At 42.5% G+C, this 22378-nt stretch overlaps 15 non-coding genes across 15 annotated transcripts; 7 read left to right on the top strand and 8 right to left on the bottom strand.

Moving 5' to 3' along the window:
- Positions 1 to 1904: 1904 nt before the first annotated feature.
- TRNAR-UCG lies at positions 1905 to 1977 on the bottom strand. The gene has a single exon. It is a non-coding gene; the product is annotated as a tRNA-Arg (tRNA).
- A 242-nt stretch (positions 1978 to 2219) lies between these two features.
- Positions 2220 to 2329, top strand: TRNAL-CAA. The gene is made up of 2 exons: positions 2220 to 2257; positions 2284 to 2329. It is a non-coding gene; the product is annotated as a tRNA-Leu (tRNA).
- Positions 2330 to 3013: 684 nt separating this feature from the next.
- On the bottom strand, positions 3014 to 3086 carry TRNAR-UCG. Its single transcript has one exon. It is a non-coding gene; the product is annotated as a tRNA-Arg (tRNA).
- Positions 3087 to 3328: 242 nt separating this feature from the next.
- On the top strand, positions 3329 to 3438 carry TRNAL-CAA. The gene is made up of 2 exons: positions 3329 to 3366; positions 3393 to 3438. It is a non-coding gene; the product is annotated as a tRNA-Leu (tRNA).
- A 684-nt stretch (positions 3439 to 4122) lies between these two features.
- Positions 4123 to 4195, bottom strand: TRNAR-UCG. The gene has a single exon. It is a non-coding gene; the product is annotated as a tRNA-Arg (tRNA).
- A 242-nt stretch (positions 4196 to 4437) lies between these two features.
- TRNAL-CAA lies at positions 4438 to 4547 on the top strand. Its single transcript has 2 exons — positions 4438 to 4475; positions 4502 to 4547. It is a non-coding gene; the product is annotated as a tRNA-Leu (tRNA).
- Positions 4548 to 5231: 684 nt separating this feature from the next.
- On the bottom strand, positions 5232 to 5304 carry TRNAR-UCG. The gene has a single exon. It is a non-coding gene; the product is annotated as a tRNA-Arg (tRNA).
- Positions 5305 to 5546: 242 nt separating this feature from the next.
- TRNAL-CAA lies at positions 5547 to 5656 on the top strand. Its single transcript has 2 exons — positions 5547 to 5584; positions 5611 to 5656. It is a non-coding gene; the product is annotated as a tRNA-Leu (tRNA).
- Positions 5657 to 6340: 684 nt separating this feature from the next.
- On the bottom strand, positions 6341 to 6413 carry TRNAR-UCG. Its single transcript has one exon. It is a non-coding gene; the product is annotated as a tRNA-Arg (tRNA).
- Positions 6414 to 6655: 242 nt separating this feature from the next.
- TRNAL-CAA lies at positions 6656 to 6765 on the top strand. The gene is made up of 2 exons: positions 6656 to 6693; positions 6720 to 6765. It is a non-coding gene; the product is annotated as a tRNA-Leu (tRNA).
- A 685-nt stretch (positions 6766 to 7450) lies between these two features.
- On the bottom strand, positions 7451 to 7523 carry TRNAR-UCG. Its single transcript has one exon. It is a non-coding gene; the product is annotated as a tRNA-Arg (tRNA).
- Positions 7524 to 7765: 242 nt separating this feature from the next.
- Positions 7766 to 7875, top strand: TRNAL-CAA. The gene is made up of 2 exons: positions 7766 to 7803; positions 7830 to 7875. It is a non-coding gene; the product is annotated as a tRNA-Leu (tRNA).
- Positions 7876 to 8559: 684 nt separating this feature from the next.
- Positions 8560 to 8632, bottom strand: TRNAR-UCG. The gene has a single exon. It is a non-coding gene; the product is annotated as a tRNA-Arg (tRNA).
- Positions 8633 to 10956: 2324 nt separating this feature from the next.
- TRNAR-UCG lies at positions 10957 to 11029 on the bottom strand. Its single transcript has one exon. It is a non-coding gene; the product is annotated as a tRNA-Arg (tRNA).
- Positions 11030 to 11272: 243 nt separating this feature from the next.
- On the top strand, positions 11273 to 11382 carry TRNAL-CAA. The gene is made up of 2 exons: positions 11273 to 11310; positions 11337 to 11382. It is a non-coding gene; the product is annotated as a tRNA-Leu (tRNA).
- Positions 11383 to 22378: the final 10996 nt, after the last annotated feature.

Raw genomic sequence — 22378 nt, 5'->3', positions numbered from 1 at the left:
ACGGATCCATGGATAATGGATCGGATCCACAGAACGCATGCGGACGTCTGAATGGAGCCTTACAGGGGGGTTATCAATGACAGGGGGTGATCAGGGTAATCAGGGTGATCACCCCCCTGTCACTGATCACCCCCCTGTAAGGCCATTCAGACATCGCATGATTTTTTACGGATCCATGGATACATGGATCGGATCCACAGAACGCATGCGGACGTCTGAATGGAGCCTTACAGGGGGGTTATCAATGACAGGGGGTGATCAGGGTAATCAGGGTGATCACCCCCTGTCACTGATCACCCCCTGTAAGGCTCCATTCAGACATCCGCATGATTTTTACGGATCCATGGATCGGATCCACAGAACGCATGCGGACGTCTGAATGGAGCCTTACAGGGGGGTTATCAATGACAGGGGGTGATCAGGGTAATCAGGGTGATCACCCCCTGTCACTGATCACCCCCCCTGTAAGGCTCCATTCAGACATCCGCATGATTTTTACGGATCCATGGATCCAGGATCAGATCCACAAAACGCATGCGGACGTCTGAATGGAGCCTACAGGGGGTTATCAATGACAGGGGGTGATCAGGGTAATCAGGGTGATCACCCCCCTGTCACTGATCACCCCCCCTGTAAGGCTCCATTCAGACGTTCGCATGATTTTTACGGATCCATGGATACATGGATCGGATCCGTAAAAATCATGCGGACGTCTGAATGGAGCCTTACAGGGGGGTGATCAATGACAGGGGGTGATCAGGGAGTGTATATGGGTGATCACCCGCCTGTCATTGATCACCCCCTGTAAGGCTCCATTCAGACGTCCGCATGATTTTTACGGATCCATGGATACATGGATCGGATCCGTAAAAATTATGCCGACGTCTGAATGGAGCCTGACAGGGGGGTGATCAATGACAGGGCGGTGATCAATGACAGGGGGGTGATCAGGGAGTTTATATGGGGTGATCAGGGGTTTATAAGGGGTTAATAAGTGACGGGGGGGGTGGGGGGTGTAGTGTAGTGTAGTGTGGTGTTTGGTGGGACTGTACTGACCTACCTGTGTCCTCTGGTGGTCGATCCTAACAAAAGGGACCACCAGAGGACCAGGTAGGAGGTATATTAGACGCTGTTATGAAAACAGCGTCTAATATACCTGTTAGGGGTTAATAAATTCGGGTCTCCAAATGGAGGCGTGGGTTCAAATCCCACTTCTGACAGTGTGCTTCTTTTTTTCCTTTCTCCTTAGATGGGTGTCCTGCTTGGCAAACTGAGATTTGGGTTTAAAACACACCCTTGACGGCAAGTTTTTGGCTTTAGCTGCCTAATTAATATGGCAAATTGGAGTTTCATGGTTAAACATTTTTGTCAACATTAAAAGAAGGCAAGAACATTAAAGCCACGCATTGTGAAAACTACCAAACAGCTCAAACCCTCAATCGTGTGACCCGAAGGTTTTTGCCAAATACATTAGACCACGAGGTCTAGAAATGTTCAATTAGGAGTAAAATTTAGGAACCCTAGCAAAACAGTCTCTTGATTTCAATTCCTCACAGATCACTAAATATACACATTCACCATCTTCTTACAATGACGATGTTTCTTAAGTAAAATCTAAACATTTCGAATAGGGATTTTGTAGATTTGCTTTCCCAAAAATGTCAACCCCTCAGGCAACATCTTAACGCTTTGTCAGGGTGGCCAAGTACCCTGAGGTCCCAGGCTCAAAAATTAAAATTCATCCAGGATCTGTGGCGTTCTGGTCTCCAAATAAAGGTGTTGATTCAAATTCCCCTTTCTGACAGAGTGCTTTCTCTCTTAGAAGCTGTCAATTGTATCTGGAAAAACAAAAACAACCACGCTTCTCGAGTTCTGTACAGCAGCTTTATAAGCAAGCATCATCGCGACCACGAAGGGACTCGAACCCTCAATCTTCTGATCCGAAGTCAGACGCCTTATCCGTTAGGCCACGCGGTCGAAAGCCAGGATCCTTGGCTCAAAATGAAAAGATCCCAGAAATCAACCGATTTACATTGAACTAAAGTCAAAGGAAAAAAATATTTCAATGAATCAGTCAAATATTACCAATTATACACATTCTCTATTGTTTAATCATAGAACAATGTTTCTTAAATGAAATTTAAAACTTTTGAAAATGTGACTTTGTAGATTTGCTTCCCGATTTTTTTTTAAACGCTCTTGAAGGTGCAGTGAAGTTTGTCAGGATGGCCGAGTGGTCTAAGGCGCCAGACTCAAGAGTTAAACTCTTCCGTGTATGGGGTGTTCTGGTCTCCAAATGGAGGCGTGGGTTCAAATCCCACTTCTGACAGTGTGCTTCTTTTTTTCCTTTCTCCTTAGATGGGTGTCCTGCTTGGCAAACTGAGATTTGGGTTTAAAACACACCCTTGACGGCAAGTTTTTGGCTTTAGCTGCCTAATTAATATGGCAAATTGGAGTTTCATGGTTAAACATTTTTGTCAACATTAAAAGAAGGCAAGAACATTAAAGCCACGCATTGTGAAAACTACCAAACAGCTCAAACCCTCAATCGTGTGACCCGAAGGTTTTTGCCAAATACATTAGACCACGAGGTCTAGAAATGTACAATTAGGAGTAAAATTTAGGAACCCTAGCAAAACAGTCTCTTGATTTCAATTCCTCACAGATCACTAAATATACACATTCACCATCTTCTTACAATGACGATGTTTCTTAAGTAAAATCTAAACATTTCGAATAGGGATTTTGTAGATTTGCTTTCCCAAAAATGTCAACCCCTCAGGCAACATCTTAACGCTTTGTCAGGGTGGCCAAGTACCCTGAGGTCCCAGGCTCAAAAATTAAAATTCATCCAGGATCTGTGGCGTTCTGGTCTCCAAATAAAGGTGTTGATTCAAATTCCCCTTTCTGACAGAGTGCTTTCTCTCTTAGAAGCTGTCAATTGTATCTGGAAAAACAAAAACAACCACGCTTCTCGAGTTCTGTACAGCAGCTTTATAAGCAAGCATCATCGCGACCACGAAGGGACTCGAACCCTCAATCTTCTGATCCGAAGTCAGACGCCTTATCCGTTAGGCCACGCGGTCGAAAGCCAGGATCCTTGGCTCAAAATGAAAAGATCCCAGAAATCAACCGATTTACATTGAACTAAAGTCAAAGGAAAAAAATATTTCAATGAATCAGTCAAATATTACCAATTATACACATTCTCTATTGTTTAATCATAGAACAATGTTTCTTAAATGAAATTTAAAACTTTTGAAAATGTGACTTTGTAGATTTGCTTCCCGATTTTTTTTTAAACGCTCTTGAAGGTGCAGTGAAGTTTGTCAGGATGGCCGAGTGGTCTAAGGCGCCAGACTCAAGAGTTAAACTCTTCCGTGTATGGGGTGTTCTGGTCTCCAAATGGAGGCGTGGGTTCAAATCCCACTTCTGACAGTGTGCTTCTTTTTTTCCTTTCTCCTTAGATGGGTGTCCTGCTTGGCAAACTGAGATTTGGGTTTAAAACACACCCTTGACGGCAAGTTTTTGGCTTTAGCTGCCTAATTAATATGGCAAATTGGAGTTTCATGGTTAAACATTTTTGTCAACATTAAAAGAAGGCAAGAACATTAAAGCCACGCATTGTGAAAACTACCAAACAGCTCAAACCCTCAATCGTGTGACCCGAAGGTTTTTGCCAAATACATTAGACCACGAGGTCTAGAAATGTTCAATTAGGAGTAAAATTTAGGAACCCTAGCAAAACAGTCTCTTGATTTCAATTCCTCACAGATCACTAAATATACACATTCACCATCTTCTTACAATGACGATGTTTCTTAAGTAAAATCTAAACATTTCGAATAGGGATTTTGTAGATTTGCTTTCCCAAAAATGTCAACCCCTCAGGCAACATCTTAACGCTTTGTCAGGGTGGCCAAGTACCCTGAGGTCCCAGGCTCAAAAATTAAAATTCATCCAGGATCTGTGGCGTTCTGGTCTCCAAATAAAGGTGTTGATTCAAATTCCCCTTTCTGACAGAGTGCTTTCTCTCTTAGAAGCTGTCAATTGTATCTGGAAAAACAAAAACAACCACGCTTCTCGAGTTCTGTACAGCAGCTTTATAAGCAAGCATCATCGCGACCACGAAGGGACTCGAACCCTCAATCTTCTGATCCGAAGTCAGACGCCTTATCCGTTAGGCCACGCGGTCGAAAGCCAGGATCCTTGGCTCAAAATGAAAAGATCCCAGAAATCAACCGATTTACATTGAACTAAAGTCAAAGGAAAAAAATATTTCAATGAATCAGTCAAATATTACCAATTATACACATTCTCTATTGTTTAATCATAGAACAATGTTTCTTAAATGAAATTTAAAACTTTTGAAAATGTGACTTTGTAGATTTGCTTCCCGATTTTTTTTTAAACGCTCTTGAAGGTGCAGTGAAGTTTGTCAGGATGGCCGAGTGGTCTAAGGCGCCAGACTCAAGAGTTAAACTCTTCCGTGTATGGGGTGTTCTGGTCTCCAAATGGAGGCGTGGGTTCAAATCCCACTTCTGACAGTGTGCTTCTTTTTTTCCTTTCTCCTTAGATGGGTGTCCTGCTTGGCAAACTGAGATTTGGGTTTAAAACACACCCTTGACGGCAAGTTTTTGGCTTTAGCTGCCTAATTAATATGGCAAATTGGAGTTTCATGGTTAAACATTTTTGTCAACATTAAAAGAAGGCAAGAACATTAAAGCCACGCATTGTGAAAACTACCAAACAGCTCAAACCCTCAATCGTGTGACCCGAAGGTTTTTGCCAAATACATTAGACCACGAGGTCTAGAAATGTTCAATTAGGAGTAAAATTTAGGAACCCTAGCAAAACAGTCTCTTGATTTCAATTCCTCACAGATCACTAAATATACACATTCACCATCTTCTTACAATGACGATGTTTCTTAAGTAAAATCTAAACATTTCGAATAGGGATTTTGTAGATTTGCTTTCCCAAAAATGTCAACCCCTCAGGCAACATCTTAACGCTTTGTCAGGGTGGCCAAGTACCCTGAGGTCCCAGGCTCAAAAATTAAAATTCATCCAGGATCTGTGGCGTTCTGGTCTCCAAATAAAGGTGTTGATTCAAATTCCCCTTTCTGACAGAGTGCTTTCTCTCTTAGAAGCTGTCAATTGTATCTGGAAAAACAAAAACAACCACGCTTCTCGAGTTCTGTACAGCAGCTTTATAAGCAAGCATCATCGCGACCACGAAGGGACTCGAACCCTCAATCTTCTGATCCGAAGTCAGACGCCTTATCCGTTAGGCCACGCGGTCGAAAGCCAGGATCCTTGGCTCAAAATGAAAAGATCCCAGAAATCAACCGATTTACATTGAACTAAAGTCAAAGGAAAAAAATATTTCAATGAATCAGTCAAATATTACCAATTATACACATTCTCTATTGTTTAATCATAGAACAATGTTTCTTAAATGAAATTTAAAACTTTTGAAAATGTGACTTTGTAGATTTGCTTCCCGATTTTTTTTTAAACGCTCTTGAAGGTGCAGTGAAGTTTGTCAGGATGGCCGAGTGGTCTAAGGCGCCAGACTCAAGAGTTAAACTCTTCCGTGTATGGGGTGTTCTGGTCTCCAAATGGAGGCGTGGGTTCAAATCCCACTTCTGACAGTGTGCTTCTTTTTTTCCTTTCTCCTTAGATGGGTGTCCTGCTTGGCAAACTGAGATTTGGGTTTAAAACACACCCTTGACGGCAAGTTTTTGGCTTTAGCTGCCTAATTAATATGGCAAATTGGAGTTTCATGGTTAAACATTTTTGTCAACATTAAAAGAAGGCAAGAACATTAAAGCCACGCATTGTGAAAACTACCAAACAGCTCAAACCCTCAATCGTGTGACCCGAAGGTTTTTGCCAAATACATTAGACCACGAGGTCTAGAAATGTACAATTAGGAGTAAAATTTAGGAACCCTAGCAAAACAGTCTCTTGATTTCAATTCCTCACAGATCACTAAATATACACATTCACCATCTTCTTACAATGACGATGTTTCTTAAGTAAAATCTAAACATTTCGAATAGGGATTTTGTAGATTTGCTTTCCCAAAAATGTCAACCCCTCAGGCAACATCTTAACGCTTTGTCAGGGTGGCCAAGTACCCTGAGGTCCCAGGCTCAAAAATTAAAATTCATCCAGGATCTGTGGCGTTCTGGTCTCCAAATAAAGGTGTTGATTCAAATTCCCCTTTCTGACAGAGTGCTTTCTCTCTTAGAAGCTGTCAATTGTATCTGGAAAAACAAAAACAACCACGCTTCTCGAGTTCTGTACAGCAGCTTTATAAGCAAGCATCATCGCGACCACGAAGGGACTCGAACCCTCAATCTTCTGATCCGAAGTCAGACGCCTTATCCGTTAGGCCACGCGGTCGAAAGCCAGGATCCTTGGCTCAAAATGAAAAGATCCCAGAAATCAACCGATTTACATTGAACTAAAGTCAAAGGAAAAAAATATTTCAATGAATCAGTCAAATATTACCAATTATACACATTCTCTATTGTTTAATCATAGAACAATGTTTCTTAAATGAAATTTAAAACTTTTGAAAATGTGACTTTGTAGATTTGCTTCCCGATTTTTTTTTAAACGCTCTTGAAGGTGCAGTGAAGTTTGTCAGGATGGCCGAGTGGTCTAAGGCGCCAGACTCAAGAGTTAAACTCTTCCGTGTATGGGGTGTTCTGGTCTCCAAATGGAGGCGTGGGTTCAAATCCCACTTCTGACAGTGTGCTTCTTTTTTTCCTTTCTCCTTAGATGGGTGTCCTGCTTGGCAAACTGAGATTTGGGTTTAAAACACACCCTTGACGGCAAGTTTTTGGCTTTAGCTGCCTAATTAATATGGCAAATTGGAGTTTCATGGTTAAACATTTTTGTCAACATTAAAAGAAGGCAAGAACATTAAAGCCACGCATTGTGAAAACTACCAAACAGCTCAAACCCTCAATCGTGTGACCCGAAGGTTTTTGCCAAATACATTAGACCACGAGGTCTAGAAATGTTACAATTAGGAGTAAAATTTAGGAACCCTAGCAAAACAGTCTCTTGATTTCAATTCCTCACAGATCACTAAATATACACATTCACCATCTTCTTACAATGACGATGTTTCTTAAGTAAAATCTAAACATTTCGAATAGGGATTTTGTAGATTTGCTTTCCCAAAAATGTCAACCCCTCAGGCAACATCTTAACGCTTTGTCAGGGTGGCCAAGTACCCTGAGGTCCCAGGCTCAAAAATTAAAATTCATCCAGGATCTGTGGCGTTCTGGTCTCCAAATAAAGGTGTTGATTCAAATTCCCCTTTCTGACAGAGTGCTTTCTCTCTTAGAAGCTGTCAATTGTATCTGGAAAAACAAAAACAACCACGCTTCTCGAGTTCTGTACAGCAGCTTTATAAGCAAGCATCATCGCGACCACGAAGGGACTCGAACCCTCAATCTTCTGATCCGAAGTCAGACGCCTTATCCGTTAGGCCACGCGGTCGAAAGCCAGGATCCTTGGCTCAAAATGAAAAGATCCCAGAAATCAACCGATTTACATTGAACTAAAGTCAAAGGAAAAAAATATTTCAATGAATCAGTCAAATATTACCAATTATACACATTCTCTATTGTTTAATCATAGAACAATGTTTCTTAAATGAAATTTAAAACTTTTGAAAATGTGACTTTGTAGATTTGCTTCCCGATTTTTTTTTAAACGCTCTTGAAGGTGCAGTGAAGTTTGTCAGGATGGCCGAGTGGTCTAAGGCGCCAGACTCAAGAGTTAAACTCTTCCGTGTATGGGGTGTTCTGGTCTCCAAATGGAGGCGTGGGTTCAAATCCCACTTCTGACAGTGTGCTTCTTTTTTTCCTTTCTCCTTAGATGGGTGTCCTGCTTGGCAAACTGAGATTTGGGTTTAAAACACACCCTTGACGGCAAGTTTTTGGCTTTAGCTGCCTAATTAATATGGCAAATTGGAGTTTCATGGTTAAACATTTTTGTCAACATTAAAAGAAGGCAAGAACATTAAAGCCACGCATTGTGAAAACTACCAAACAGCTCAAACCCTCAATCGTGTGACCCGAAGGTTTTTGCCAAATACATTAGACCACGAGGTCTAGAAATGTACAATTAGGAGTAAAATTTAGGAACCCTAGCAAAACAGTCTCTTGATTTCAATTCCTCACAGATCACTAAATATACACATTCACCATCTTCTTACAATGACGATGTTTCTTAAGTAAAATCTAAACATTTCGAATAGGGATTTTGTAGATTTGCTTTCCCAAAAATGTCAACCCCTCAGGCAACATCTTAACGCTTTGTCAGGGTGGCCAAGTACCCTGAGGTCCCAGGCTCAAAAATTAAAATTCATCCAGGATCTGTGGCGTTCTGGTCTCCAAATAAAGGTGTTGATTCAAATTCCCCTTTCTGACAGAGTGCTTTCTCTCTTAGAAGCTGTCAATTGTATCTGGAAAAACAAAAACAACCACGCTTCTCGAGTTCTGTACAGCAGCTTTATAAGCAAGCATCATCGCGACCACGAAGGGACTCGAACCCTCAATCTTCTGATCCGAAGTCAGACGCCTTATCCGTTAGGCCACGCGGTCGAAAGCCAGGATCCTTGGCTAAAAATTAAAAGATCCCAGAAATCAACTGATTTACATTGAACTAAAGTCAAAGGAAAAAAATATTTCAATGAATCAGTCAAATATTACCAATTATACACATTCTCTATTGTTTAATCATAGAACAATGTTTCTTAAATGAAATTTAAAACTTTTGAAAATGTGACTTTGTAGATTTGCTTCCCCAATTTTTTTAAACGCTCTTAAAGGTGCAGTGGAGTTTGTCAGGATGGCCGAGTGGTCTAAGGCACCAGACTCAAGAGTTAAACTCTTCCATGTATGGGGTGTTCTGGTCTCCAATAGTGTTGAGCGCGAATATTCGAATATCGAATTTTTTTCGCGAATATCGGCACTTCGCTAATTCGCGAATATTTCGAATATAGTGATATAAATTCGATATTTCGAATATTCGTTTTTTTTTTTTTTTTTTTAGTGTTATATTTTTTTTCTTTTCCACTTCCCTAAAGTTGTTCTTACCTGTCCTTTGGATTCCTGGCTTCCTGGCTGCTCCAGTCAGTGCCCGTTGCCGCTTCTGCCGACTTCCATGCTCATGGAGCGTCCCCATCACCATGGGAACATCTCCATATACTAGAATGTACTGTCGGATTTGAGAATTACGTTGAAATCGCAATTCGATTTTTTCAAGTTATAATAATCGAATTTCGATTTTAACTTAGCACTGCTATATTCCATATTAGTTAGCCTAATATGGCATATAGCAGTGCTAAGTTAAAATCGAAATTCGATTATTATAACTTGAAAAAATCGAATTGCGATTTCAACGTAATTCTCAAATCCGACAGTACATTCTAGTATGCGATTATATTACTGCTTTTTTTTTAAATAAATAGAATAATTATAATACCTGATAATTATTATAATTATACTATTTATAAAAAAAAGCAGTCATATAATCGCATAGCGAATTAAACTTAGCTGTCTCTATAGTCAACTTTCCTATATCATTGCTAGAATTAGCGAAATTGATGAATAGGTAGCTAAAATGAAGATGCAGAATACTTCGTTATCTTCGTTTTGTGATATATGACGAATACATTCGTTATCTTCGTTTTGTGGAATATGACGAATACATTCGTTATATTCGTTTTATGGAATATAACGAATATATTCGTCAATTCGCTAATTCTACCAAGCCATTGAAGCCATATTCCATGCTTATGGAGCGTCCCCATCACCATGGGAACGACTCCATATACTAGAATGTACTGTCGGATTTGAGAATTACGTTGAAATCGCAATTCGATTTTTTCAAGTTATAATAATCGAATTTCGATTTTAACTTAGCACTGCTATATGCCATATTAGTTAGCCTAATATGGCATATAGCAGTGCTAAGTTAAAATCGAAATTCGATTATTATAACTTGAAAAAATCGAATTGCAATTTCAATAGGAGAGTAGCCTTTAAGTTAAAATCGAAATTCGATTATTTAAATCGCATATTAATCGCGATAACAAGAATAATGACGAATATTCGATTTCGACGAATATAAAACGAATATTCTATCGAATATTCGCGAATTTCGTCGAAATCGAATATGGCACCTGCCGCTCATCACTAGTCTCCAAATAGAGGCGTGGGTTCAAATCCCACTTCTGACAGTGTGCTTCTTTTTTTCCTTTCTCCTTAGATGGGTGTCCTGCTTGGCAAACTGAGATTTGGGTTTAAAACACACCCTTGACGGCAAGTTTTTGGCTTTAGCTGCCTAATTAATATGGCAAATTGGAGTTTCATGGTTAAACATTTTTGTCAACATTAAAAGAAGGCAAGAACATTAAAGCCACACATTGTGAAAACTACCAAACAGCTCAAACCCTCAATCGTGTGACCCGAAGGTTTTTGCCAAATACATTAGACCACGAGGTCTAGAAATGTACAATTAGGAGTAAAATTTAGGAACCCTAGCAAAACAGTCTCTTGATTTCAATTCCTCACAGATCACTAAATATACACATTCACCATCTTCTTACAATGACGATGTTTCTTAAGTAAAATCTAAACATTTCAAATAGGGATTTTGTAGATTTGCTTTCCCAAAAATGTCAACCCCTCAGGCAACATCTTAACGCTTTGTCAGGGTGGCCAAGTACCCTGAGGTCCCAGGCTCAAAAATTAAAATTCATCCAGGATCTGTGGCGTTCTGGTCTCCAAATAAAGGTGTTGATTCAAATTCCCCTTTCTGACAGAGTGCTTTCTCTCTTAGAAGCTGTCAATTGTATCTGGAAAAACAAAAACAACCACGCTTCTCGAGTCCTGTACAATAGCTTTATAAGCAAGCATCATCGCGACCACGAAGGGACTCGAACCCTCAGTCTTCTGATCCGAAGTCAGACGCCTTATCCGTTAGGCCACACGGTCGAAAGCCCGGATCCTTGGCAAAAAATGAAAAGATCCCAGAAATCAACCGATTTACATTGAACTAAAGTCAAAGGAAAAAAAATATTTCAATGAATCTGTCAAATATTACCAATTATACACATTCTCTATTGTGTAATCATAGAACAATGTTTCTTAAATGAAATTTAAAACTTTTGAAAATGTGACTTTGTAGATTTGCTTCCCGAATTTTTTTTAAACGCTCTTGAAGGTGCAGTGGAGTTTGTCAGGATGGCCGAGTGGTCTAAGGCGCCAGACTCAAGAGTTAATTTCTTCTGTGTATGGGGTGTTCTGGTCTCCAAATGGAGGTGTGGGTTCAAATCCCACTTCTGACAGCGTCCTTCTTTTTTTCCTTTCTCCTAAATTACTGAGAAATGGAAATTTGCTAATATGCAAATTATTCAAAAAAAATTTTTTTTGATTTTTTTAATAAATATAAATTACATTTTTTGACTCAATTTTACCACTGTCATGAAGTACAATATGTGACAAGAAAACTATCTCCAATGGCCTGGAATAGTTTTGGACCAATTGATATTGAGGCCTGAGACTTCGCCAAAGTCTTTAACAGCTCATAAGTGTGGTATTAGTATGTTGTATAAAAAATAAAACATCAGCGTATAGAGAAATACGATCTTCTATTCCCAATACCCCAAAGTCTTCAATTTCAGGATCCTGCCTAATCCTAACCACTAGGGGCTCAATATAGATGTCAAATAACAATGGAGAGAGAGGACATCCCTGACTAGTGCCTCTCTGCAAGGAAATATACCTTGTAAGCGTCTTATTGATATTCAACCTCGCCTTAGGGGATTTATAAAGAAGCTTAACCATATTTATAAACTTAATACTAAATCCCATCCTCTCTAATACCCTCCAGAGGAATCTCCACTCCACCCTGTTGAACGCCTTGGAGGACTGAATATTGGCAAAAAGACGATGCAAATTATAGTGGGTACCCTTGCCAGGGATAAAGCCATTTTGATTGCAATGAATGATAGACAAAATTACTTTGGACAACCTAGCGGCAAGAATCCTTGGAAAAAGCTTGAGATCCGTATTTAGCAAGGAGATCGGCCTGTATGAACTAATTTTTAAAGGATCCTTGCCTTTTTTTTTATATTAATACTATTACAGCCTCTGTCATAGATTCTGAAAGATTACATTCTTCTATTGCCTCAATAAATACCTTCAGAAGATGGGGAAAAACAACCTCCCTGTATTTGTGGTAGAATTCATATGGGAATCCATCAGATCCTGGAGAAGAGTTTCCCACACAATCTTTCAAAGAGGGCTCTAGCTCTTGCATAGAGAGGTCAGCATTGAGGAACACTCTCTAATTATCTGTAAGGACTGAAAAAGAGAGTCCAATAGGGCTGCAACGATTAATCGATGTAATCGATAATAATCGATAACTGGATTCGTTGCCGATGAATCCAGTTATCGAATAATCGTCCGATTCGTTGCTATGCGGGCAGGCGGTTTACTTTGAATCACTGCATCTTTATTTTACCTTACAATGACGCTCCAGTAACAGGCAGAGCGGACGGCGGCGTAACGTCACTTACTCATGTGACGCGCCTGCTCCGCCTCCTTCATTCATAAAGTGGGAGGAGCAGGTGCATCACGTGAGTCAGTGACGTTATGCCGCCGCCCGCTCTGCCTGTTACTGGAGGGTCATTGTAAGGTAAAATAAAGATGCAGTGATTAGTCTGCTGTGAGCAGCGGGGCCGGGGCTGTTATGGGGAGGGGGATCTATGTATGGTACTGCTATGGGGAGGGTGATCTGTGTATGGCACTGCTATGGGGAGGGGGGATCTGTGTATGGCACTGCTATGGGGAGGGGGGATCTGTCTATGGCACTGCTATGGGGAGGGGGATCTGTGCACTGTTATGGGGAGGGGGATCTGTGCACTGTTATGGGGAAAGGGATCTGTGCGCTGTTATGCCCATAACAGTGCACATATCCCCTTCCCCATAACAGTGCACAGATCCCCCTTCCCATAACAGTGCAAAGATCCCCCTCTCCATAACAGTGCCACCCACTGATCCCCCTCTCCATAACAGTGCCACCCACAGATCCCCCTCTCCATAATAGTGCCACCCACAGATCCCCTCTCCATAACAGTGCCACCCACAGATCCCCCTCTCCATAACAGTGCCACCCACAGATCCCCCTCTCCATAACAGTGCCACCCACAGATCCCATCCATAACAGTGCCACCCACAGATCCCCCCTATAACAGTGCCATCCACAGATCCCCCATGACAGCGCCATCCACAGATCCCCCATAATAGTGTCATCCACAGATCATACATAACAGTGCCATCCACAATTTGTTTTAATATGGCCTTTGAACATAATTTTTCAAGTAAAATCATATAAACCTCTTTGTTTTGTAATTTTGGTGTTTTTTCCCGATTAATCGATTAAATTCTCGGTTTTCCTCTCTTCTTAAAGTGTCCCAATATATCAGCCTTCTCTGCATAATTCAGGTACTTGACTATCGTGGGGGGAGGCCTCACGGCTTGATCTCTATTCTGCGTGTCATTTAGGTCAGTCCGCAGTGGTCCCACTCGGTGCGCCTTCTCCACTGTACAAGGGCTACGGATACCTAGCGCTTTTGGTATATCCACAGTGCATATTGATGCAAGTTGGCTGGATGGGATCGACTCTGGTAGGCCTATTATGCGTATATTGCTGTGTCGGGACCGGTTTTCAAGGTCCTCTACTTTGTCTCGGAGCCCAGTGGCAGATTTAAGTACTGCCTGTAGCTGTATCTGGGACTGGCCCAGGTAACTTTCAAGCGAGCTGATCTTTTTCTCCAGCTCTAAAATTTGGGACGAGCGTAGGGAAACGTCCGCCTGTAGTTGCGCCAACGTGGTCTTCACAGTGGCTTCAAGCGCAGATTTAATATCCGGAGCTAAAAGCTTTGCTACTTCCACTGCCAATGCCTTGCAGCTAACCCCCAGCCCTTGCAATACCTCAGGCTCCTGGTCAGTAATGTCCGTATCCACCACCGGTTCGATGGCCTTTGAGGTTACGGGGGGAGGTTGAGAGGAGGATCGAGCTGAGCGCATGATGCGATCTGCCGCGCCCACCATCTTGTCTTCCCCGACGTCGCACTTCGCGTGCCTGCGGTGTGCCGGGCTTCCCACACTTGCGCCACTTCTGGTCAGAAACTTCTCCATCCACTCCGGAGAAGGTATGGAGTAGGTGAGTGGGGTTTGCACCCCTCTGAAAACTGTAGTGGCTCTGTGATCGGTTCTCCGGTGCGGAGCTCTCGTCCCCTGCTGCCTTACATACGAGCGCCAGAACCGGAAGTCCCTTTGCTAAGCTTTATCCAGAAGAAAGTTAGAGAGAGCCTGACTTGACCTTTGCATAAGTCCCCTATTTTGTTCTGTACTTTTATTACAGAACTCTTCCATACTAGCTATCACTGCTTCTTGCAGATTTCTCTCCTTCCCAAAAAAATCCATCTCCTGTTTAATTAGTTCATGGTTGTCCAGTATAAGGATCCAATGGGGATTTAGTTTGAATGGAGGCCTAACAACATATTTATTGTCCACCATAGAAAGCTCAATTGTGAGGGGTGAATGGTCGGCTAGAGACCTAGCTTCATATTTCATAGATTTTATATATTTCAAGTAACTTTTGTTTATCAGGGCTAGGTCTATCCTAGACATTGACCTCCCAGGCTTACTAACACAAGAGTATGCTTGTTTCCCCTTCCCCAGATATCTCCATATATCAACAAAGCCAGATTTCTGACAAAAATGGGATAGAGGAGACCCTTGACTTAGAGTATAAACATCCCTCTCCTTCTCCTCTGTGGATCAATAACACAATTAAAATCCCCGGTCACAATGACAGGGCATTCAGGCCACCAATCCACAAAGGTTAGTAAACAATTAAGTACATGAAGTAAAAAGTGGAGAGGGATATACTGTATATAAAAGCCAAAATGCATGCTTTTCCAAATAAATTTCCATAAAGAAATACGAATCTCCCCTGCTTATCGATGGAGGAGACCCGGCAGACAAAATCAATCCCTTTATGAATTAATGCTGTTACTCCTCTTGAATAGCTAGTAAAAGTGGAATGATAAGTCTGCACAGTCCATCCCCCACCGAATTGAGGAATCTCCCCCTCAGTAAAATGGGCCTCTACTAAACTAGTAATCACTGGAAGGTGTCTGCAGACCCGATCACAAACCGCCTGTCTTTTTAACCTATTCGCAAGAACCCTAACATTCCAGGTTAGGATTCTAACCAACATCAATCAGAAAATAAGCAAAAAAAAAGAAGAAGAAAAACCAATCCCACTTCTTCCCCTCACTAGCTGGGAGACGCATCACAACCCACCCCGTACCCCCCAATCCTCTTGATCCGCCACATCACTGCACCGGATCTCTTAACTAAGACCACTCCTCCTCCTCTCCTCCAACCTCACCGCTACCAAAAAGAGAGAAAAAAAAACACCATATATTCAACAATGCTTAAATATTGTCCAGGTTCAACCAGTCTGTCACGAGATCCAGGTAAACAAAAGAATATTCTTTCTTGGAAACGTTTTGTTTGCCACAGTAAAACTGCGTCTCTTTTCTTGAATCTCTTTTGAGAAATCGGGGAAGGACACTTTACTCCCATTAAATAGGATAGGGGGCATTCCCTAGCCCTTTTCAAGATCATATCTCTGTCCCGTGAAACCAGTATCTTTACGAATATTGTCCATGGAGGCTGGGCAGTTTCTAGGGAATTTTGCCAACAGGGCGAACAATACAAAAGCGTACCCCCCCCCTTTCCCCATTCACGTTTAAAGTCTCCACAGATATCAGTTTGTTCACTTTCCTTTTCTTTTCAGTTTGTTTCCAGAAGCTCATGCACACACATCTTCAGCCAGGGGTGCGTAGCCCCCTCTGCCACATAAAAAGACACCAGTATTAATAAATGGCACAGGGTAGAGGAGGTCTGTTACCGATTTTGCATTAGGTACCAGGAACTTCAGCTTATACATTTGACTTTGGCTTGTTGTTTCTGCAGTCCACCCGACCCTCTATAGCAAATAACCTCCCTATATAGTTGCCCCTTTTAACACTGCCACTTTGTAGTGTCCACCAATACATGCCCAGTGCTGCCCCATTTGCCTACCTTAGTTTACTTTAACACGTTAAGGACCTATAACAAGTATACTCGTCCTGGAGCACTGATACTTAGCGCAGACATGGTGACAGCGCTGAGTGCCGGCTGTTACACACAGCAAGGCACCCAGGGTCAATGCCGAGGGGATCCTGTGACTCCCTCGTATCGGCGATCGCTGCAAACCGCAGGTCAATTCAGACCCACGGTTTGCAGCGCTTTCTGTAGTTTCTGATCCCTGCGGTCCCTGACCGCGGGGTTCAGAAACTTTAAAATGGCCAAAGTAAAATATTTTGAACCCCCCTGCACCCGCCGACATAAAATCATTCAGGGGTGAAGGGGGGTTCAAAATATTTTATATTTTTGGGGGGTTGCGGGCGGTGCGGGCGTTGTGGGAGTTGCGGGAGGCGGGCGGTGCGCTGTATGGAAAGGGTTAGGTCAGGGAGCTCCATCTGCCATCGGGGGGCTGCTGTGCCTTTGCAGCCCCCAGATGGATGGGGTGACAGAGGGAGGGAGCTCCCCTCCTTCCTTTTCCCCGTCTGCTCAGTTGTGGCAGACGGGGAAGGTTCCCATGGCAACAGGGCGCCTTCTCAGGCATCCTGCTGTCCATTGTGCTGACCAAATCTATGCTAAAGGCATAGATCTGTTCAGACAAAGTTTTAGTAAAATACAGGACCATACACTATATAGTGTATTGTACTGTATTATACAGACATCAGACCCACTAGATCTTCAAGAACCAAGTGGGTCTGGGTAAAAATTTTTTTAAAAAAGTGAAAAAAAGTAAAGATAAAAAAACACTTATCACTGAATAAAAATTTAAAAAATAAAATACACTACACTAAAGTACACTACACATATTAGGTATCGCCGCGTCCGTAACAACCTACTCTATAAAACGGTCATGTTACTTTCCCCGCACGGTAACTGCTATAAAAAAAATAAAATAAAAACTATCAGGAAATTGAAATTTTGCCCACCTTACTTCCCAAAAAGGAAATAAAAGTGATAAAAAAAGTCGCATGTACGCCGAAATAGTACCAATCATGCCGTCACCTCATCCCGCAAAGAATTTTCCCCTACATGAGACAATGGCCCAAAAAAAAAAAAACTATGGGGACACTATAACATGATTTTTTTTTGTTTCAAAAATGATATTATTGTGTAAAACTTACATAAATAAAAAAAGAATACATATTAGGTATCGCCGCATTCGTATCGACCAGCTCTATAATAATATCACATTACCTAACCCCTCAGATGAACACCGTAAAAAAAAATATATAAACTGTGCTAAATAAACAATTTTTTGTCACCTTACATCACAAAAAGTTTAACAGCAAGCGATCAAACAGTCATATGCACCCCAAAATAGCACCAATCAAACCGTCATCTCATCCCGCAAAAATCATACCCTACCCAAGATAATCGCCCAAAAACTGAAAAAACTATGGCTCTTAGACTATGGAAACACTAAAACATGATTTTTTTTGTTTCAAAAATTTAATCATTGTGTAAAACTTACATTAAAAAAAAGTATACATATTAGGTATCGCCGCATCCATATCGACCGGCTCTATAAAAATATCATATGACCTAACCCCTCAGGTGAACACCGTAAAAAAATAAAAATAAAAACAGTGTAAAAAAAGCCATTTTTTGTCATCTTGTCACAAAAAGTGTAATAGCAAGAGATCAAAAAGTCATATGCACCCCAAAATAGTGCCAATAAAACAGTCATCTCATCCCACAAAAAATGAGACCCTACCTAAGATAATCGTCCAAAAACTGAAAAAACTATGGCTCTCAGACTATGGAAACACTAAAACATAATTTTTTTGTTTCAAAAATGATATCATTGTGTAAAACTTACATAAATAAAAAAAATTGTACACATATTAGGTATGGCCGCGTCCGTGACAACCTGCTCTATAAAAATACCACATGATCTAACCGGTCAGATGAATGTTGTAAATAACACAAAAAAAACGGTGCCAAAAAAGCTATTTCTTGTTACCTTGCCTCACAAAAAGTGTAATATAGAGCAACCAAAAATCATATGTACCCTAAACTAGTACCAACAAAACTTCCACCCTATCCCGTAGTTTCTAAAATACACTGAGCACCCCCATCCTCCACAGCATCTCCCCTCATACACTGAGCACCCCCATCCTCCACAGCATCTCCCCTCATACACTGAACACCCCCATCCTCCACAGCATCTCCCCTCATACACTGAACACCACCATCCTCCATAGCATCTCCCCTTATGTACTGAGCATCCCCCCAGCATCTCCCCTCATGTACTGAGCCCCCCTCATACACTGAACATCCCTCATGTACAGGTTCCAGCACATTTACATTATGGTTTGTACTCACTGTGAAGAAAGTTCCTCACAGGTCAGCTACCTGACTCCTCCCCAGATAAGCTCCTCCTCCTCCCTCATGCAGATCCACACAGCCCTTAGTGCCTTGTCCTCTTCTCACACTGGCCCCACCTCCTTGCTTGACACGCTCCCACAGGCCCTTCCTCCTCCCTCACAGACACTGCACAGGCTGCTCTATCCCTGAAAATACTGCAGCCATAGAGAAGAGGGCCAGCGGTGAGTACAGCTAGTGCTGGGAGCGCTGTACTCACTGTTCCTTCAGCCTCCTTTACTAATAAGCGCTTCCACAATCGCCTAAGCCTGTCCTCCAATTCCACAGTTTTTTTCTGTAAGGTCATAACATCCGTCTTTAGCCACTTCAACCCCCCTAGCTGAAACACCCTTAATGACCAGGCCACTTTTTACACTTCTGCACTACACTACTTTCACCGTTTATTGCTCAGTCATGCAACTTACCACCCAAATGAATTTTACCTCCTTTTCTTCTCACTAATAGAGCTTTCATTTGGTGGTATTTAATTGCTGCTGACATTTTTACTTTTTTTGTTATTAATCGAAATTTTACGATTTTTTTGCAAAAAAAGTCATTTTTCACTTTCAGTTGTAAAATTTTGCAAAAAAAACAACATCCATATATAAATTTTTCACTAAATTTATTGTTCTACATGTCTTTGATAAAAAAAATGTTTGGTTAAAAAAAATGGTTTGGGTAAAAGTTATAGCGTTTACAAACTATGGTGCAAAAATGTGAATTTCCACTTTTTGAAGCAGCTCTGACTTTCTGAGCACCTGTCATGTTTCCTGAGGTTCTACAATGCCCAGACAGTAGAAAACCCCCACAAATGACCCCATTTCGGAAAGTAGACACCCTAAGGTATTTGCTGATGGGCATAGTGAGTTCATAGAACTTTTTATTTTTTGTCACAAGTTAGCGGAATATGAATTTTTTATTTTATTTTTTTCCTTACAAAGTCTCATATTCCACTAACTTGTGACAAAAAATTAACACTTCCATGAACTCACTATGCCCATCATGAAATACCTTTGGGTGTCTTCTTTCCAAAATGGGGTCACTTGTAGGGTAGTTATACTGCCCTGGCATTTTAGGGGCCCAAATGCGTGAGAAGTAGTTTGAAATCAAAATCTGTAAAAAATGGCCTGGTGAAATCCGAAAGGTGCTCTTTGGAATGTGGGTCCCTTTGCCCACCTAGGCTGCAAAAAAGTGTCACACATGTGGTATCGCCGTACTCAGGAGAAGTTGGGGAATGTGTTTTGGGGTGTCTTTTTACATATACCCATGCTGGGTGAGAGAAATATCTTGGCAAAAGACAACTTTTCCTATTTTTTCATACAAAGTTGGCATTTGACCAAGATATTTATCTCACCCAGCATGGGTATATGTAAAAACACATTCCCCAACTTCTCCTGAGTATGGCGATACCACATGTGTGACACTTTTTTGCAGCCTAGATGCGCAAAGGGGCCCAAATTCCTTTTAGGAGGGCATTTTTAGACATTTGGATCCCAGACTTCTTCTCACGCTTTAGGGCCCCTAAAAAGCCAGGGCAGTATAAATACCCCACATATGACCCCATTTTGGAAAGAAGACACCTCAAGGTATTCAATGAGGGGCATGGCGAGTTCATAGAATTTTTTTTATTTTGGCACAAATTAGCGGAAATTGTTTTTTGTTTTTTTTCTCACAAAGTCTCCCTTTCCGCTAACTTAGGACAAAAATTTAAATCTTTCATGGACTCAATATGCCCCTCACGGAATACCTTGGGGTGTCTTCTTTCCGAAATGGGGTCACATGTGGGGTATTTATACTGCCCTGCAGGGGCGTAGCTAGAAATGACTGGGCCCCATAGCAAAAAAAAATTATGGGCCCCCCCTCCCAGATCTCCCACCCCCACATACCTCTCAGACCCCCACCTCTTCCAGAGCTCCCACCCAAACACCCTTCCAGGACCTCCCACCCCAACATCCCCACACCCCTCCTAGACCTCCCACCGCCAGTCCCCAGATATAATGGTCTAGACATCAAGTGTCCTGCTCCCCCTCTTGCCTATATAATGGTCCAGACCTCCAGATTCATGCTTCCCCCTATTCCCCATATATTATGGTCCAGACCTCCAGGATCCTGCTTCCCCCTACTCCCCATATATAATGGTCCAGACCTCCAGGATCCTGCTTCCCCCTACTCCCAATATATAATGGTCCAGACCTCCAGTGTCCTGTTCCCCCCCTGTATAATGGTCCAGACCTCCAGGATCCTGCCCCCCCCCCCTTCTCCTTAAATATAATGGTCCAGACCTCCAGGGTCCTGCTCCCCCCTTCTTAAATATAATGGTCCAGACCTCCAGGGTCCTGATCCCCCCTTCTCCTTAAATATAATGGTCCAGACCTCCAGGGTCCTGCTCCCCCTCCTCCCCAGATATAATAATTCCAGACCTCGGGGATGCCACTCCCCCCTCCTCCCCAGATATAATGGTCCAGACCTCCAGTGTCCTGTTCCCCCCTATATAATGGTCCAGACCAGACCTCCAGGGTCCTGCTCCCCACTTCTCCTTAAATGTACCGGTCCAGACCTCCAGGGTGCTGCTCCCCCCTCCTCCCCAGATATAATGGTCCAGGACTCCAGAGTAAGTTTTACCAGTCCCAGAGTCAGCCAGCCCTCACCTCACAGCCACTTGAACGTCTGCGCGCCCACACTCCAGCAGCGCTGCCAGGCCCAGCAGCACGCAGCTTCGCTGTACGCTCCGCCTCCTCCACTTCTGGCCTTTCGCACCGCCCACAGCCTGCAGGCCCTGGAGATAGCGCTTTCTCTGTCTGTCCTGGAGGGGCCTGCGACCCCTGTAGCTACGCCACATGAATAAAAAAAATATATAATCCTCAGACGGTGGCCCGGGCCCCCAGTGGCATAGGGCCCCATAGCCATTGCTATGGCTGCTATGGTGATCCCTACGCCCATGCTGCCCTGGCATTTTAGGGGCCCTAAAGCGTGAGAAGAAGTCTGGAATAGAAATGTCTAAAAAATTTTACGCATTTGGATTCCGTGAGGGGTATGGTGAGTTCATGTGAGATTTTATTTTTTGACACAAGTTAGTGGAATATGAGACTTTGTAAGAAAAAACAGAAACAAAAAAAATAATAAAAAATCAATTTCCACTAACTTGTGCCCAAAAAAATGTCTGAATGGAGCCTTACAGGGGGGTGATCAATGACAGGGGGTGATCAGGGAGTCTATATGGGGTGATCACCACCCTGTCATTGATCACCCCCCTGTAAGGCTCCATTCAGACGTCCGTATGTGTTTTGCGGATCCGATCCATGGATGCGTGGATCCGTAAAACACATACGGACGTCTGAATAGAGCCTTACAGGGGGGTGATCACCCCATATAAACTCCCTGATCACCCCCCTGTCAGTCTCCATTCAGACATCCGTATGTGTTTTGCGGATCCATGGATCGGATCCACAAAACACATACGGACGTCTGAATGGAGCCTTACAGGGGGGTGATCAATGACAGGGGGGTGATCAGGGAGTTTATATGGGGTGATCACCCCCCTGTCAGTCTCCATTCAGACGTCCGTATGTGTTTTGCGGATCCATGGATCAGATCCGCAAAACACATACGGACGTCTGAATGGAGCCTTACAGGGGGGTGATCAATGACAGGGGGGGGTGATCAGGGAGTCTATATGGGGTGATCACCCCCCTGTCATTGATCACCCTCCTGTAAGGCTCCATTCAGACGTCCGTATGTGTCTTGCGGATCCGATCCATGGATGCGTGGATCCGT

Source organism: Bufo gargarizans, chromosome 4, assembly GCF_014858855.1.
Source record: "Bufo gargarizans isolate SCDJY-AF-19 chromosome 4, ASM1485885v1, whole genome shotgun sequence".
In the NCBI taxonomy this organism is placed as follows: domain Eukaryota; kingdom Metazoa; phylum Chordata; class Amphibia; order Anura; family Bufonidae; genus Bufo; species Bufo gargarizans.
Note: the sequence above shows the minus strand (reverse complement) of the source record. Positions and strands in the feature narration are given on the sequence as shown.